This window comes from Macaca thibetana, chromosome 8, assembly GCF_024542745.1.
Source record: "Macaca thibetana thibetana isolate TM-01 chromosome 8, ASM2454274v1, whole genome shotgun sequence".
NCBI lineage: Eukaryota > Metazoa > Chordata > Mammalia > Primates > Cercopithecidae > Macaca > Macaca thibetana.
In genome coordinates this window covers 75,614,707-75,634,052 of record NC_065585.1, presented here as the reverse complement: position 1 = coordinate 75,634,052, position 19,346 = coordinate 75,614,707, and the positions used below count along the sequence as shown (strand labels likewise).

The following is a 19,346-nucleotide window of genomic DNA, read 5'->3' as shown; positions in this document are numbered from 1 at the left end:
TGACTACATCATGCACGCCCTTGTTAAGTCACTTAATAGGCATTACCTCTGTGAGAAGAATTAAGTGACAGAATGAAGCTGCCACAAGCCCAGGCTGGTCTAGCAGGCAACGTTGTTCACATTTTCAATTTGCAGCCTTAGTTGAAGGAAGCACTGGGACAGAGTTTCAAGCACCAGCACAACGAAACCAATTACCAACTATACCTCAGTTTTTTTCTCATTGGAGTCTGCAGCATTTCAGTTCTTTGCTGTTTGCTCCTTGTTAGAATTTTCACCTAAAAGATATAAAATCATTATTTTTCTTAAGGAAATATGATGCTGTATTCCTTGTTAAAAACCCTGTAAGATTATTAGTTACACACTAGTGTTTTAAAATCAGAATTCAGTAGTCTCCATGCCCCTGCTGTCATAGCTAACTGTATGTGCCACTTCCACCTGAGTGTTAGCCATTTCTTCTGAGATGTCCCACAACATTCTCTACGAACTTCCATTTATCTTATGCCCTTCTAGTTGTTTAGTTTCTTGTCTTTTCCCCTAGTATTTTGCAAAAGGAAATTTCTCCCAATAGGAAATAAGAACCGTAGCTTTGCAAAGTATCTGTACCTAGTACATGTGTGCTAAATACCTAAATGGTTATTCGCAGAGTTTTTTTGGTCCCAACAAAGGGAGAACATGCTTTAAGGATTTATATTTGGGATGTGCAACTAGAAATTTGCATTAAACCAGCAACTATCAAAAATCTAGAAAATTCGTCTTCACTATTTCAGTGTTTCAAAATATTTCAGTGTTTCACTGTATTTCACTGTTTCTGTATTTAAAATGCCACTGCATTATTTGCTTTTAGCATCTCTTTGAGCTTTGCCAAGAAGCATAAGGTTTATTATATTCACCACTGGCCTTTTTATTCTGGAAAACATACAAACTACATTAGAAGAACAAATTTAGGTTGAGTGAAAAAATAGCCATAGCCATAAAAGGCTCTAATAATTATTCAGTGTCAATGTTGGAAGTGATTCAAAAGAGAGAAAGAGAGATTTATTGATTCATGGCCTTCATCTTTCTTTTTCCCAAGAGTCCACAAAACTTCATCATCTTCATCCAAATATTTTTCTCAGGATTTATATCCCTGTGTTTAATGCTTTTTTTCTTTGTGGTGTCTGAAAACGTTTTGTAGGTTATGTTCTTTTACTTTGGAAACTCTTTTTTCTGCAAGTTTCTTGTGCTCTTCACTTCCATTTGCTCAAAAGAACTCTCCAAGGAAATAACAGTGAAAAACAAACACAAAACAGCACTTGTGTGCTACAAAAGCCAAAAAGCGCATCAAATTTCATACTGATCTAACGCTAAAGAGCTCATCTTGGTCTATTGTGTCTCCAGTTAAATGAATGAATATTTGGATTCAAAACAGATAAATATATATGATCTGCTTTCAGTTTTCCTGCCCTACAAATGACTTTTAAAACTGTTGACAATGATGCTTTATTCACTGCAACAAGCAAGAGAGTTTGGCTCTGAACAGGGAGAACTTTGTAAAAATTAGTGCTTTACAATAATGAGATGGACTGCCTCCATGGTTCATAAATTCTATATCTCCAGGGGAGTTCAACAGCCTCTTACTGGGAAAATTGTAGAGTTAAAAGAAGATGATCATTAAGTGGCCTCTAAATCATTTCCAGTATACATTAACCATGTGTTCAGTGGGAGATGGAGAAAATAAGGACATGAAAGTTACATTTAACAGTCTCACTTCATGAATTCAGGGAATTTACCTCTAGCCCAGGAAAGACAAGTAGAAGAATAAGTTCAATGCTAATATCACTGGTACTGACCAGTGTTCTAAGGATCTGAGAGGCAGGCAATATTAATAAGAAGTAAAGCAATCGGGTTAGGCTTTAAATAGAAGCTAGAAGAACATTTACAGGTGCAATGAAAAATATTATGGATTAGTTGGGCAGAATAGATGAAACCATATTCCAGGTAGACCAACACCAAGGACCAGGAAAAGAGAAAGAAGTGAGCATTGTGTTCAAAAAACCTGTTGGGGTGCATGGGAAGACAGATTCCATGACTTATATTTACTCTTATTATATCATTCTGTTATTCTGGCTTTTTATTTGTTTTTGTTTTTGTTTTGAGACAGGGTCACATTATGTTACCCAGGCTGGTCTCAAACTCCTGGCCTCAAGTAAGTGATCCTCCTGACTTGGTCACCCAAAACAGGTGTGAACAGCTACTCCTGACCTCATATGATTCTAATATTAGCAAACATAACATTGACACCATTTTGAAACACTCAAATTTGGGGGCTTTCCCAAAGCATTGTATTTAGAGCTAACATCCTTCTGTATTCTCCTCTTTAAGTCCCACCTCCCAGGTCTCATTTTGTAAAGGATGGAACTATTGCTGTTCATGAAAGTTAATTAATGTCTAAGCAGAAGTTGCTAAGAAGATTCCTATGTCGGTTTGCCTGTCATTTTTATTGCATAGTTATGTACAAAAAGGTTGACAACATGATTGAGCACAGGCCAGGCAAAAACAAAAATATTTGTTGAATGGGTGAATAAATGATGTGATTTTACAGTGTTTACATAAGGAAGTGTTTGCTCTTAAAGCTTCAAATCCCCCTAAATAAATATGATCAAAACACAATAGCAATTATCTACTATCATTCCTTTTTATTTGAAGGATTAATTAGCTACAAAATGCTACATTGATATTTCAAATACAGGAAAAATACTGCACATCCTATTATGGTTTGCAGTGCTCTTTTCCAGCTTAAAAAATAGTATTTTTAACTGGCTTTTGAAATCATATTTTGCAGGCCACAAATTGGTGTTAGTTTACATATAAGCCAGACATCCAATGCTGACTTCAGAGGTTAACTATTGAAGGGTGAGTCAATAGAAGCCTGCATGTAAGAACATTATAATAAACAGCAAGTCACAGAGATCATATTCTCATTAGGAAAACTTCCATCTCTTTAAAATTTCTGTGAAAGATTATTTGGAGTAACCTGTGAAATCATAACGGGGAAAAACAAACCAGGATTTGGCTGACATTTACAGCAAAATAGAATTCTTCATCACAACTGGAGGGTGTATAATGAGTGGGTGTTTTAGAGTAGACAATGGAGGGAGTTCTTCAAGTCTGTTTTACATGAGTTAATGTTGGCAGGTAATGTCCTTATTGCTGCCACTGTTTTGTTAAGAAGGAAGAATGTGGTGTAAATCCCCTTAAAATTAAAAATAAGGCACCAACCCTCCCACCGCCCAACATGAGTTCATTCCACTAAAATGACTTCTTTTAGAATAGTTAAAGAAGGTCTGAGACCCACACCTTTCTCCACCCAATTACTGGAAGTCTTTCATTTTTTTTTTCCTCTGCGGGCTTCATGGTGACAGCCCTAGAGTGGAATGTGGATGCCTTTGCTATAACCTAAGTAATGAATCATACCAACTTTGTGAATAATGCCCACACTTAATATGAGGCAGAGGCAAACAAGTCAAGAAAACCAGTGTAAAGATAATTTTGGCTAAATCAGACGAGATTATTTACCATCAATATTTGAAATCAAATGCATCCCAGAATCCATGGTGAAAAGTGTATGCTGTCCTCAGAACTGCAGTTAGACTTGGAATCCAAAACAAGTCCTTGTATTTCTAAATCAAAGCAGTTGTTACGTCATGTACTTCATTTTAGCAAGTGTCATGTTAGTTCCAATTAGGAGATCATAAGCTGATACTGAAAACATGAGAGACAGTGATCAATGGTTTTTGGAGTGAAAAACAAAATCCTTTATACCACAAGCTGCTATTTGAAAGCCACCCCTGAAGAAGCAGCCAAAGGACACAGTAAAGAAAAGCAACTTGCCTTTCAAAACAAATGCAATAAATCTCATCCAGTGCATTTTAAAGAGCTAAAAAAGCTTAATAATGATCTCTGCAGTAATTCAAATTTTACCAATTTTAGGCAAAAATATTTTGATGCTAAAGTGAATAGTGTACTACTTTTACAAAACGTATATAACAAAAACAGCGATATGTGCATCCTGGCTTTCATTTGAAATGTAGTCTCAAGGGGCAACTCTGGCTTTAAATACTTAGCCCACTCTACTTTCAATAATGATTATAAAAATACAAAGTAAATGTCTGGAGAGGAACAGTAATTTATTTCTGGTTTCTAGTTTTCATCTTTTTCAGACTTGGATGGGTTGATCGATTCTTGAGCTCTTATAATTCTAGGAACTATAAAGAACATGAAAAAGTGGTCAAGAAGCCAAAGGAGAGAATGTAAGCTATTCCCTCTGTGCCATATTCTCTGTTTCACTCTGTCCTTGTGGGCATTTTTGTCAACCTGAAGAGGGTATCTGCATGTTAGTTTGTCTTAGGGAGCCTTAGGCCATCTCATTTATTGGGTTCAGAAGTCCTCTAAAACAGCAGTCCCCGACCTTTTAGGCACCAGGGACTGTTTTTGTGGAAGACGATTTTTTCATGGATGCTGGGTTGGGGGTGGTTTCAGAATGAAACTGTTCCACCTCCAATCACCAGGAATTAGATTTGCATAAAGAGTGTGCAACCAAGCTCTCTCACATGCACAGTTCACAACAGGGTTTGCCCTCTTGTGAGAATCTAATACCACTGCTGATCTGACCAGTGGCTGAGCTCAGGTGGTAATGCTTGGCTGTCACTCACCTTCTGCTGTGTGGCCTAGTTCCTAATAGGCTACCTAATCAGTACCTGTCTGTGGCCCGGGATTTGGGGACCCCAGCTCTAGAACAACCATCACTAATAATGACCATCATTTATTGGGCCCTTAATCTGTTCCAAGAAACATCTAAGCAGTATATATGCATTGTTTTATTTATTTTCATAAGAACTCTAAGAAGTGGATCTTATTATTATCCTCAGTTGATGATAAGAAAATAGTATTAGAATTCTTGGCCAGGCACGGTGGCTCACGCCTGTAATCCCAGCACTTTGGGAGGCCAAGGCATGCGGATCACGAGGTCAGGAGATGGAGACCATCCTGGCTAACACGGTGAAACCCCATCTCTACTGAAAATACAAAAAAAAAATTAGCCAGGCGTGGTGGCAGGCGCCTGTAGTCTCAGCTACTCGGGAGGCTGAGGCAGGAGACTGGCATGAACCCGGGAGGCGGAGCTTGCAATGAGCCGATACTCAAACCCAGGTCCATCTGATTTGAGAGTCCACAGCTTTAACTACTACAAGATATTGTCTATATGCTGCTACAGTATTTGATTGCTAAAGGTAAACACAAAAACGACACATGAGAAAAGTTTACTTTAAAACCAAGGCTGTATTTGAGGAGATAAAGATAGTCAAACTTGACTAGGGTGAAAGTGGTATGTAGTAATATCTAGAAGAAAGAGCAAAAGGAAAAAAAATAAGTGTTGGTATCTAAGACAGAAAATGATTAATTTAACATGTAGGACTGTAAAAACTGGTCATAATGTGCACTGGAAGTCACCACAAGGGACCTAATGAGGAATCTAACAAAGTAACTCGCTGATCTACTAGCCCCAGGCTCCAGAGGATGATGAGCTAATACCTTTGGAGGCTGATACCCCAGTCTCCCCGGGGAGAAACCACTTCTAAATGTGAAGTGGGATGCAGGTAGCCTCCACCAAGAGGATATTAGATTAGAAAAAAGAGACTAAAAGCAAAGATAATCAGTGCATATAGGACTAGATGAATTCAAGTGTGAATGGAATTGAAAACTAGAGCAAGTTGCTGGAGAGAGAGCAGCTTAAAGTGGAAATCACTGTGAAATAGTCAAATCCTGGGACTCTGAGAAATGCTAGAAAAATGAGTTACAGATTGTCATTTAGCCACTTGTATTAAAGCTGACGAGTAGCTCTAGGGATTAGAACAGAGTCATTTCTATGCTGTTTAAACTAATTTATTCTTTATAAGAACCAGAATAAGTAAGAAAGTGGGTTGGAAAGAATTGGTTCAAGAAACTCTTCTTGAGTGAGCACATTTCTGAGCACTGTGGGCTATGATAAAATGAATGAGTCATAGTCTATCTTCAAGAGGTTCCCACTCCAGTAAGAAAGGTATGGCCAGATACACAAATCACTCTTCAGGACATAATGGAGAAAGGCACAGAGAGGTAAAAAGTGTAACAGGTGCTCAGATTTCCTTGCCAAGGGGACAGGGAGGTGACATTAAAGGACTGATATTTTAGGTGTGCTTGAAAGAGAGGGACTGATTCAGGTGATGGAGATAACAAGATAACTTCCAGGAACAAGAAATCAATAAAGGCTGGAACACTAGAAAGTACAGGTATCTTGAGGGAATTGGAGATTGTGTGTGCGTGTTGGGGGTGGAAGCAGAGGGGTGGGGGAAGGTTAGACATGGTCTCACTCTATCACCCAGGCTGCAGTGCGGTAGCACGATCTAACTCACTTCAGCCTCAACCAGCCTGTAGCTGGGACTACCGGCACGTACCACCACACCTGGCTAATTTTTGTATTTTTTTGTAGAGACAGGATTTTGCCACATTACGCAGGCTGGTCTGCAACTCCTGGCCTCAAATGATCCACCTGCCTTGGCCTCCCAAAGTGCTGGGATTACAGGCATAAGCCACTGGGCCCAGTCAGGAATGGAGATTCTAAGAACATAAAATACATGTGGGAAAAAGCAATTAGGATTGAAAGAGCAAAATATGAATTATCTGAAAGGGTCTTAAACGCTAACTTAAGGAATTTAAACTTCCTCTGGCAAATAATAGTCTTAAATCTTTCCATAGAAGAAACAAGTTTTGCAGAGAACAGCAGAATACAAATCATACTTGCAGCTAATTAAAGTAACCAAGACTTGTGCTTTTCAAATAAAAAACACAATGTTGGGTATTTTGATCTGCATGAGTGTGAGAAATCTAAACAGATCTCAGTGTATGAAAAGTAGGGAATACTGAGCAGCAAGGTTAAGATTTTAAGAAATTTAAGTTGAAAAATACATCAATGAAACCTGAAGTGCATTACATAATAAATAAAATTCAATGTCATGTAAAGTGTAGGTTTAGAGAATGATGAAAAATATTTGGTATTAAATGGAACCCCGCTCCCAAAAAGGTGAAGGAAATTGTTTTTCATCTAGTTACAGGAAACTAGGATATATTATTGAGTAGCAAGAATGTCAAAGCAAACACAAGTAAAGTTGTAGCCCAAACTGGATCTTCACTGTGTATGTGAAGAAAAGACCAGCAGCTCTATTTTAGAAGTGTCTATGAGTGTATGGGGGTGTTCATATGTGTATGTAAATATACACACCCACAAAGCACATTTCTCCATATGCCGGGATTGCTTTATTATGTAACAGTCATCTTTCTGCAGACAAACAGCATGCAGGAAATGGAAACCAGATGTTTAATTAAGTTCAGCCAAGGAAAGACTTCCATAAGCAATTATTTTGACCATTTATACATAAGACAATATTGTCACCTACAAGATAAGACTTGAAGTTCATTGGTTTAAAAAATTGTATACTCATACAAGTCAAGAAACTAACTTGAGGGTTTTCTTCATCATTGGCCTAAGGAAACTATCATCAGTATTGTCATTTAAAATTTTATGCAGTAACAACTGTAAATAAACATTTTTTATGTATATTCCAGATGTAATGTGAGCTTTGCAATAACCATAGTTTAAAACCAGGGACCTATAATTAAATTTAAACCTTAACTAACATTCTTCAAATTGAAGTTCAAATCTTGCAAATGCTTAATTCAGAAATAGCTCAATTTCCTTCTTCAGATTTGTTAGGAATGCGAAAGATGAGAGTACGTATAAATTCTCATCAGTAGTACCTTATTTTTCTGTAGCAATATTATACTGTCTTCATGTATCCTTAAGAACTGTAACTTAAGCTAATGCAGCTCTGTCTTTATCCAAGTAACTTGATATGTGAAAGTTATACTGGTTTCATGTATAACTCATTGTCTCCATATGTTAGGGGACACTATTCTGTCCTAGTCCATATAGAGAGAAAGTAGACAGACCAAAGCCTAGGCATAGTAAACCACTAGAAAGTGTCAAGATCAACTAGCAAGAAAAGCTGTGGTTGAGCAGTCAAGGGACCTATCTTATGAGAAAAAAAATGGTGGGTTCTTGGTCTTGCTGACTTCAAGAATGAAGCTGCGGACCCTGGCGGTGAGTGTTACAGTTCTTAAAGATGGTGTGTCCAGAGTTTGTTCCTTCAGATGTTCAGATAAGTCTGGAGTTTCTTCCTTCTGGTGGGTTCATGGTCTCACTGGTCTCAGGAGTGAAGCTGCAGACCTTCCCGGTCAGTGTTACAGCTCATAAAGGCAACGTGGACCCAAAGAGTGAGCAGCAGCAAGATTTATTGCACAGAGCAAAAGAACAAAGCTTCCACAGTGTGGAAGGAGACCCGCCGGTTGCCACCGCTGGCTCCCGCAGCCTGCTTTTATTCCCTTATCTGACCTCACCCACATCCTGCTGATTGGTCCGTTTTGACAGAGTGCTGATTGGTGCATCTACAATCCCTGAGCTAGACACAGAGTGCTGACTGGTGCATTTACAATCCTTTGGCTAGACATAAAAGTTATCCAAGTCCCCACCCCAATCAGCAGCCCAGCTCACTTTGCCTAGTGGATCTCCCCCACCCCCACTGGAGCTGTCTGCCAGTCCCGTGCCAGGTGCCCGCACTCCTCAGCCCTTGGGCAGTGGATGGGACCGGGCACCACCGAGCAGGAGGCAGCGTTTGGGGAGGCTCAGCCCTAGCGGGAACCTATGGCGGAGGGGGGTCTCGGGCATGGCGGGCTGCAGGTCCCGAGCCCTGCCCCGCGGGGAGGCAGCTGAGGCCCGGAGAGAATTCGAGCACGGTGCGGGTGGACCGGCACTGCTGTGGGACCCCGCGCACCCTCCAAGCAACTGCTGGCCAGGGTGCTAAGCCCTTTACTGCTCGGAGTCTGCAGCACCGGCCGGCTGCTCTGAGTGCAGGGCCCACCGAGCCCGCGCCCACTTGGAACTCTTGTCAGCAGCCTCAGTTCCCGCCTGCCCCTCTCCTTCCACACCTCCCCGCAAGCAGAGGGAGCCAGCTCCAGCCTGGGTCAGCCCAGAGAGGGGCTCCCACAGTGCAGCAGGGGGCTGAAGAGCTCCTCAAGCGCAGCCAGAGTGGGCGCCGAGGCTGAGCAGGCACCGAGAGCAAGCGAGGGCTGCCAGCACGCTGTCACCTCTCAATACAGTGAAAGACAATGTGACTCGGATCTAGGCTTAGGGTGAGTACCTGTTCTGGTTTGCTCAAGACGGTCTCAGTTTTAACCCGAAGTACCCATGCTCCCGAAAAAAACCCTCCCTGGATTTCAGCAACAGGTGTGGAAGTTTGGGAGAAAAACATAATACCTATATACAAAGGTACAAATGATAGGGGCTGCAGCATAACAGTTTATAGTATCAAACGGACAAAAACATATGCAGAAAAGAATCTGGGCACAAGCATAGTGAAAAAGGAATGTGAAAGCACACATGGAGACTGAATTTTGAAAGCTTAAAATGAGATTGGCAAATACTTTTAAATTAACGGGTTTTGTCTCCCCCAAAGATACAATACTAAGTCAAAAATGGCTTGGGCATAACACCCCAATGAACAGAGATTGTCATAGCATTCCCTTGATTGCTCTATGAAACTGAGTAATGTTATGTTTACTGATTCAGAGATTGCAATTAAAATATTAGCAAGGTTGGGTGCAATGGCTCATGCCTGTAATCCCAGTGCTTTGGGAGGCCAAGGCAGGAGGATCGTTTGTGTCCAGAAGTTCAAAACCAGCCTAGTCGACATAGCAAGACCTCCATCTCTACAAAAATTTAAAAATTAGCTAAGCCTGGTGGCACATACCTACAGTCTTAGCTACTGGGGGAGCTGCAGCAGGAGGATGACTTGAGCCCAGGGTTTCGAGGCTACAGTGAGCTATACTCACACCACTGCACTCCAACCTGGATGACAGAGCAAAACCTTGTTGCAAAATAAATACATAAATAAAAAAAAATCTTATGAGCAAACCGAAGGGAATATTTTAACAATGGATGTGTTGGCCCCTTACAGCACAGCTCAGATTGTGTCATATATCTTACCAACAATCAGGTTTTCTGCAGTACACCAAGTGATATGTTAGATCACAGCAACAAGCAACAACAACAAAAAAAATGTTTCTTTTAGTTATTTCACTTTGATTTGAACAGTGGAGTTTCAAATCATCTTGATTTCTGTAAAGATTTTAGTGAAGTAGCAGAAAAGCTAAAACAACAGATAGTTCATCCAAATACAAACTAAACTTTGCTCATCTATCTGCATATTTGACAGATACTACAAACATAAATTTTGGCAGTTTCCATGTAGTTTATCAAGTTTTCTTGTCAAAGAAAATTAACCTAATTTAATTTTTATCAAAATTTAATCTAAGTGTTGTATGCAAGATACACAGAATGTTGCAGGTAAGATCTGCAGTGTTAATATAACACTTTAAAAGGGTTGTGATTTGCTTACCTGTGATATTAAAGTTTGCGTAATGAAAGTTTTCAGTCGTTTCTTTAAACTGCATAGAAACAATTAATACAATTTTGACTCAATAGAAACGGAAGGAGATAGCTTTGCTGTTCATGGCCCTACAGGAAGGCTTATGGCTAGACATAGAAAAGATGTTAAAATGTGGATATGTTGTAAAATTATATTTTCAAAATATGAGCAAGAATAATGTCCTTCTCTAATTTAGAAACACATTGAGAGCAAGAATGCAGAAAAAGAGTGTAGTGAAACGTAAATGTATATGCTGTATCTCCAAAACCGTGTGTTGATATCTGAAGACAGCATAAGGAGCTTAAAACAGACTTGACCTGTGTTATTCAGTATTGCCTGTAGGCTGCTAAAGTCATGCAGGAAAGCATTGCTTGCTTTGTGGAAGAACAGACTGCTTCAGAACACACACAAAAAATATCTGTCACTAGCAAAGGGCAGCCAAAATAAATAGAACTCTCTTAATTTCTTTACTAAAACTCCAACTTCAATTTTACAAGTTCAAATTACCGATATACTTTTAAACCATTTTCCGTGAGAAAGAAAAGTCTAAATTAGGATGACATTCAGTGTGGCTCCTGGTGTTTAAAAATAAAAAACGTTTTAGAAAAAGAGAGCCTCTGTGATGAATTTGTGGATGCAAAGGACCAACAAAAACTGATCCCAAAACACGATGGAGATACAAAGTAGAAGGACATTTTTGGAGATCTGGAAACTAATTTTAGGCAAGTCTAAATACCTGCTGATGCTATTAGGTCAGCTGCTAAGTATTTCGTGCTCAAATACTTTTTTTGAGAGGCTATTTAACTTGATGTCATCACATTGGAAGCACATCAGGAATCAGTGTAATCAGGGCTTGATAAGAACAGAGCTGCAAGTCAAAAGGCGTTTTATTTTTGACTGGATTCAATTTTACCCTTACAGGAAAGATAATAAAAATGTCCTGGGCTACAAGCAGTTCAGAGAGGCAATATTAAGAGAGAAAACTGAAATAGAAATATCCTATTGTATCATGAGTATAAAAAGCTATTAAATATTATTATACTTTTCTCATACATATTATTTATTGGTAAATCCTACTACTAATTACTACTAATTGCCACTGTTAAATACTATAATTGTTGATTTGTTTAAATCATAGCATTAATGTAATAGGAAAGAAAATAATAAGACATGTAATTTCAAATAAATACCCATTTTAATAACACACATGGGCATAATTCCCAATTATATTATATTATATTGTTATGTTCTTTTTGTTTAGTATGGCCAGGTCTCAGACCAGCTCTCTAACAAGTTAGTCACCCTATACCTAAGTCTGAATTCTGGTTCTGCCAAGCACTGTAGCCTTGGATACATCACTTAACATTCTTCAGCCCAATACGCCTCAATCTTCCAAAATAATTATAAATAGTAATAAGCTTTGAGACATTGTCATGATGGAAATGATCAGTGCATGTCAGCTCTTTCACTATGCTTGCCCCACCTGAAACTATCAATCCATGGTCAGGTCTTCGAAGGGATTTTATTTTCCTTTATAAGGTCTTATCTTTTGTTAGTTCTGTGGCCTCAGGATCCTGTTACTTGGACCTATTCAAGCCCTTCTTTCTCAAGGCCTTATAAGGCCCTGGGTGCAGAATGTAAAGCTGAGTCATTTCTGATCCCTTCTCTGTCAATTCTTGAGTCCATTTGCACAGTTAAATTGCCTAATTCAAGTGATTCTTTATTTTTTTAAAAAAGCATTTCAGAGTACTTTTCGTTCATATCAGTTGCTTTCAGGAAAATCCCTATAATCTACTTCTGATTCCACCACTTTGGTTAGAGGAGGTTTGCTCACTACTGTAAACCAAAGCCAGGTACAAGGGCTACCTACACATCATGAGACAGAGAGCACTGAGGCCTGGGAAATGCTGAATGGCTTCTCTTCAGGAAAAGCAGTGATTTGAAGGAAGACTATTTGAAATATGGCCTTTTGTTTCTTGCCCTAAGTCAGCTAGCAAGAAATATTTGTAAGAGGAGAAACAGGAAAATACCAAATAGAGAGCTTGTCAGTTTGTTTCCTAAAGGGATAATTTTCTAGTGGCATCGTGCCAGGAAGCTGGTTGTTCCCATAGTCCTTTCCCACCCCCCTAAACATAGTTACAGACTATGTGTAGGGTCAGTACAAACTGTGATCAGACACAGAAGCCAAACTGGAGAGAATGTGATGTTTGGTTTGTGGTCAGTGTGACCATGAGGCCAGACTGATTGGTGGTGCCAGGAGGTTCAGTGTGGTGTAATCAGAGGCAGACAAGGATGTGACCAATGTAATCATCTGCTTTATGACTCTCAGGCCAACGTGGGGTCTGTAGAGGATGAGGTGGCCTGAACCCTCTCTGCAGGGGAAAAAAAGCAACCAAACTTTGGACATCAGAGTGCACTGCACAATAACAGAATCCACAGAAAAAATAACTGGAACAAAAAAATATATAATGCAAAAAAAATGACTAGAAACAAAAGAGTACCTTATAAATTACCAACCCACGCATTCCTCCAAATTTAGACATGAACACGTAAATGGAAAATCCTGGGATGCAGGGATATAGGGAAATCCTTAGAATGTAAGTCACTGTTCAGTAAGAAAAGGCACTTTCCTCCAGAAGCCTGGCACAAGGTTTTATGGGACCAATGGCTGCAAGTCTCACTGGCCAGGAAATGAACATATGTTAAATTACGTATTTTTGATGACTTAAACCCTCAGGCCTTAGAATGAGAAGTTTTGAGATGGGAAATAAAGATGTAGAGTCTCAGTCTATGAGAGACCAGATGATTACTCTTGGTTCCTGATGCAAGCTGCTGCCTTGTGTATTCTGTTGGTGGTGGGGAGGGTGGGGGACAACGATGGGGAGGTGTGTATGGGATTTAAAAGAGTTAAACATCAGGAGTTGAGGGTTAAGTAATCCAAGCATGGAACACCTTTGTTTGAATTTAGTCATGCGAAAGAAGAACTATGTTTGAATAAAATCTTGTAATGGAGTTTCAAACTCTAGAGGACTAATATTGTCAGATAGTGTAGGGTCAGAGATATGGTTTGGCTCTGTGTCCCCAACCAAATCTAATCTTGTAGCTCCCATAATTCCTACATGTTGTGGGAGGGACCTGGTGGGAGATGATTGAATCATGGGGTTGGGTGTTTCCTGTGCTGTTCTCATGATAGTGAATGGGTCTCATGAGATCTTACGGTTTTAAACACGGGGGTTTCCCTGCACAAACTCTCTCTTTGCCTGCTGTCATCTATGTAAGATGTGACTTGCTATTCCTTGCCTTCCACCATGATTGTGAGGCCTCCCTAGCCATGTGGGACTGTAAGCCCAATAAACCTTTTTCCTGCCTAAATCACCCAGTCTTGGGTATGTCTTTATCAGCAGCATGAAAATGGACTAATACAGTGAGTTTCACTTTGTGGCAGCAGCAAGAGGCAGGTACAGTAATAGACTAATAAATAACCACAACACTAGCCTGAACGGAGTGTGGAAGGCAGTTGACTACTTCATTTTCCAATTTGGGACTGTATAAGACTTTAGGCTTCATGAAAACTCCAGGGAGACAGGGAGAGACTGGAATTCTTGCCATCAAGGTTAGGTATTAAATCAATGAATTAAACTGAAAATTAGTAGAGGCAAGACTATACTTTCAGCCCATGTTATAGAGTATACATTCAGCCTGCAACAAGTAAGAATTATTTATAGAGGAATGTACATTTCTTACAAGCCAGGTTTTAGATATTCCTAAAACCTCTTAGTACTATTCCACTAGAATATAACTTCCATGAGGGTGAAGAATTCAGTGGCATGTTCTCAAAACTTGGGAATATAGCAGGCTGTTAATGAGTATTTATTGTATAAGTGAATAAAAGGTATATTGATTATAATATTTTGAGCTTCTTAAATACTAATTAAATAGATGGATCATTACAAGTTATGGAGAAAAATACAAACACATGATTTGTTTTCATAGCAGAAATAATAAAATATTTTAGATTCATCTAAGTGTAAGTTAGAAAATTAAACATAACTGAATTGAATTTACATAAACATTCCTTGGGTGCTTATATTATGTGAGATACTGTGCTAAATATTTAATTGAATGAGGAAGTTCCTGTTCTTAAGCCATCTAGTGAAGAAATACAATTGAAGGAAACATTACTGTTCACTCTAACAGAAAGATATCTGGAGAGTGTTCTGGAAGACTGCAGGGACTGATGTAAAGCAAACGTAAGTGAAGGAGCCTAGGACAGGATCCATGGAAATATGACTTAGCTGACTTTTAAACCATGTGACAAAAACATAGCAAAGAACAGAAAAATATTTAAACAAAGACAAAATAAATTCAAACCATGAGTAGACCGAGCATCTAGTGTTTTAGTTTGATGTGGCTAGAGAAAAGTGTGCAAGAAGGGCATCAGTCAGAAGAGAACCCTTGGAGATTCCATGTCTGTATAATCTATATATATGATTACATATAAGTTGCACATCATATAGATGTTGTACATCATATATATTATACATCATTATATCGTTATATATATATATATATGTTGTACACCATTACATCATATATATATCAGGTGTTCCTCAGTTTCTGCGGGGGATCTGTTTTAGAACCACCACCACCACCCCACCTTGGCTATCAAAATTCTCAGATGCTCAAGTCCCTTATATATAAGGGTGTGGTGTTTGCAAATAACCTACACACATCCTTCTGTATACTTCATTATCTCTACATTACCTATAATAGCTAATACAATGTAAATGCTATGTAAATAGTTGTTATACTGTATTGTTTAGGGAATAATGACAAGGAAAAAGAGGTATACATGTGTTTAGTACAGACACAACCATCCATTTTTTTCCTCAGTTTTTTCAATTCATGGTTGTTTGAAATCACAGATGTAGAGGACTGGTGTGTGTGAGCACAATTTATTGTAGAGATTTGACCTTATGCACGTGTGGAAAATAATGAAGTCATGTCTGCAGTGCTGCTGTCTTTACTGGCAGAGCGTTTTTTATCTTTTCTGTCACTGGAGCCCCACTGTTCCATCCCGCGTGCTGGCCTTAGTCTGCAGCTGGATTACGCCTCATTCAGTCACCCCATCTTTTTCCTCTCTCTTAGTTGCTCATGAATTTGCCCCAGTTTTATTCTCTCCAATCCCTGCTCCTGTTCCTCCACTTTTCCAGCCCATAATGCCACTTCTTTGAGTCTGCTGCTATTGGGAGGGGTTCTCATCATTCTCAGTTCTTTATGAACAGCCACAGTTGTTCCTAAGAAACTTGGAAAATATTTTGCCCAGGACAAAATTTGAAGGAAGACATCTGAGTCACTCAGACACATTTATTCCCACTAGTAATCATTAGCGTATTCAGATAGGTATATGTGTTTCAGGTTTGTGATATAGTAGGAAGAAGAATACCTTGCTTTGTTAAGGTGCTTGTCTCTATACCCAGCACCAAATCCCTTCCAGTCTCCCGCCAGCCCCGCTGAGTCTTAGTTCCAATACTAATGGCCTATTATTTACCCCCAAACTCCCTTACATCTATTCAGTCAGTCCTTCAGGGAGCCCTTGGTTCCCAAAGCAAGCAGATATGCAGCTTAATCCAGGTCCCAGAATGACTCACCATCTACCAAACTATCAGACCTTCAATACACATGTGTTTCCATTTCCATTGGCCCCCTAAGCCTTTATTCCACTAACCAGAGTCCCACTATGAAAGTAAAAAGCATACTATATTTTATATATGAACACTAAATTTCAAAACGTGTGGACTTTTAGAGTTCCCTTCTTGAACTTTGGTAAAACAGCTTTATTTACCTCCTTCTTCCATTTACTTTTGAAATGCCAGCCATTCAAGATTAACTTTAAGCAAATTAATTTCCCTGTTATTACTTTTGTTGCTGTTTTTCCTTCTTTTTATATTTCTGTATTGTGTTCTTTTAATTAATATTTTCTTCCAGTATTTTTGTGGCAAATGTAATCTAGCTAGGAAACATAGGTAGCGGAAATCTGGAAAAACGTGTCTCATATTCTCGCAAGCTTTTGTACCAACTTTCTCATAATGCCATTCATTCCTGTAATCTTTTTGAAGATATATAAACCAATAGGTGAAAAAACTAAAACGCTAATGCAGATTTGTATTTTGTTACTAACAGATGGGAATGGTGGTATTTTGAGAATGGAGCCAAAATCTGAGGACAGATTAAAACAAACATGAGTTTCATAACAAAAAAAGAGTGATGTCATGAAATTTTGGAATTGAAGGAAATTTCAATTTAGTGCAGTCATTCACTGTATGAAGAATTCTCTCTTCAGCATATGAGAGACTTAATGACAAATCAATATTTTATATGAAAGAACTGTATTGAAGATAGCCTGAATTAATTGATTTATTAACCCCAGTTATTTTGCCCATGAAGTCCATTTTATATATTTTCTGAATAATTTTTCTGGACCTTACAATGAGATGTCAGTACGACAAAATATGTGCACACACATATATACACCCACACCCGCTCTTCAGTAGACTTACCTGTAGTCAATAAAATGTGCTTTTTAAAACCAAAAAGTAATCTGTTTAAAGATAAAATTCTTAACTTTCTCTGACTAAGGTTAAGTATAGCCTAAACTGATTTTTCATAAAGGGTAAATATAAGCCCTGATTGTATAAATAGTTTAGATGATAGGAATAAAAGATTCAAAATTTTAAAAACTAGAGCCTTTTAGTCTGTTTGAACATAGTATTTCAACTGTATAAGATCCAGGATTTTACAACTAAGAAAAGGTATCCAATGTCTAAAATGAATATTTTTTAATAAACTCACAGCCATTTTAACAATTTTTTCTTCAACTTTTTAATATGCCAATCTTCTGAAGTATGTAGTCTGAAACTTCAAGCCATTTTGATGTAGATCCAGGAGGTATTGTATATTCTAGATTAAAATAGAGCCAAAACTCTTTAATATATGGTCAAAGTATTTCAGAATCTTATATCTCTTCTGAACTTTTATTTCAAACTTAAAACTGTGAAAATAGCCCTCTTTTTCTCAGCATAACCTGAAAGTCAACTGCTAACAGACATGTACAGTAAAAGAATTTTGAAAAATAATTTCAGGTTTTGTATTTGAATTTACATCATTTCTATTTCACTTTCCTAAGTGTAGTTCTCATATTTCTACCAGACATCAGTTTCAGCTAATTGTTTTATAAGAGCCGTGAGAAACTTGAGAAATTAATTTCAACACCTTATCATTCTCGATAATTAATAGGATCTTAGGTATGCCAGTTTCTCAGAAATATCTTAAATTACGGGCTTCATTTACCTATTTCCTATTTTTTTGACAGCCAGAGTCAAAAATGTTGGATGGTTTTCTTCAACTGCATTTTAAATTGTATAAGCAGAAAAAAGGAAAATGAGGGAGGCTGAGTCCCATCAGCAGTTTCCATTCTGACCTGCTCTTTTCCATTTGCTTGGTGAATACATACAGAGCATTCAAACCAGCTGGCCTTCAAGATTGTGTAATTTAGTTTATAAATGCCAGCTTATTTTTTGGACATTTTAACTTCTGGTCCTGGCAGGACATACCATGCCAATTGTTTACAAAAGGAAGTTTGGATTCTAGTACATTGCCAAACAACATTTTTGGACAATTTAGTTTATTTTTTTTTCTTTGGAGCAAATATTGTTATAGTCAGTATGCAAGTGATATTTGATTATTTATTGGATTGTAATATGACCTAGATCTAATCTTTTCTTAATTTTACTCACCTGCATGGAGCAAAGTAAATAAAACATTATGTTCTTTAAAGTGTTCTTATTTTACACAATAATTTCACTTCTAATAATTTGTCTTAAGAGAAAGAAGAGTATGAATAAGGACTTTTCAGGCTAGGTTTAGAATAACATTATTAAATACAAAGAATATTCTTAGTGATCTAAACATCTAGCAAGAGAGAAGTAGCTAAATAATTTGTAGTAATTTCTAAAGATGAAATAGAATGCATCTATTAAAAATATTGTTTTGAAACATATTTGGTGTTATTAAAATTACATAATTTTAACTGCAGTAATTGAGCTATGAAAGTATTCTATGCACATAGTCCCTGAAAGTTACCTGGAATTTGATCAATAGTGTTTTGAATAATTCAAACATTTTTATCTCAAATAACCTCTCCCCTGCACACAGACAGACATAGTGAAATATTACAACACAATCAACAGAAACAGTATGAGCTCTATGAGATGGAACAGTGATTGGTAAATGTGGGAAGTTGTAAATGTTGGGGTTGAACATTTTGGGGGTGGGTGGAACCATGTTTTTGTTTTTCTCTGTAAGAACTGTTTCATTTTTCAATTGGGTTGTTATGGTTTCCCTTAAAACTTGAAAAACTTTATGAGGAGAATATGCCTTTTGGCATATTTATTGTAGATCATTCCTCAATTTAGAATATATTTACTGACATAATCAACATGTAATTTTTCCATGCCTGAAGTTTAACTTTGATGCAGTCAATTTTATCAATAATTTCTGGATGGTTTTGGTTTAGAGTGATTCTTAGAGCACGTTCTCCATTTAGTAGTAACAGCTCACATTACCGACCTTGACTATAGGCCAGGAGGAACTGTGCAAAGGGCTTTACCTGTGTGTAGGAGTGCCCAGGTGACCTTGTACCTGCCCATCCAGGCCACATGCACCGAGGCTTGCACCACAGCTTATGTGAGGCTCTGCAGGAATCCCTGTATCCTGAACACAAGAGGATAA

The 19,346-nt window shown here is 38.2% G+C and overlaps 1 long non-coding RNA gene across 1 annotated transcript in view; it reads right to left on the bottom strand.

Annotated features, from left to right (window-relative positions):
• Positions 1 to 19,346, bottom strand: part of LOC126960624 (uncharacterized) — a 185,302-nt gene that overhangs the window by 149,365 nt on the left and 16,591 nt on the right. Inside the window, exon 2 of the long non-coding RNA XR_007728083.1 lies at positions 47 to 275. This is a non-coding gene — a long non-coding RNA (uncharacterized LOC126960624). The remainder of the gene's footprint in view (positions 1 to 46; positions 276 to 19,346) is intronic.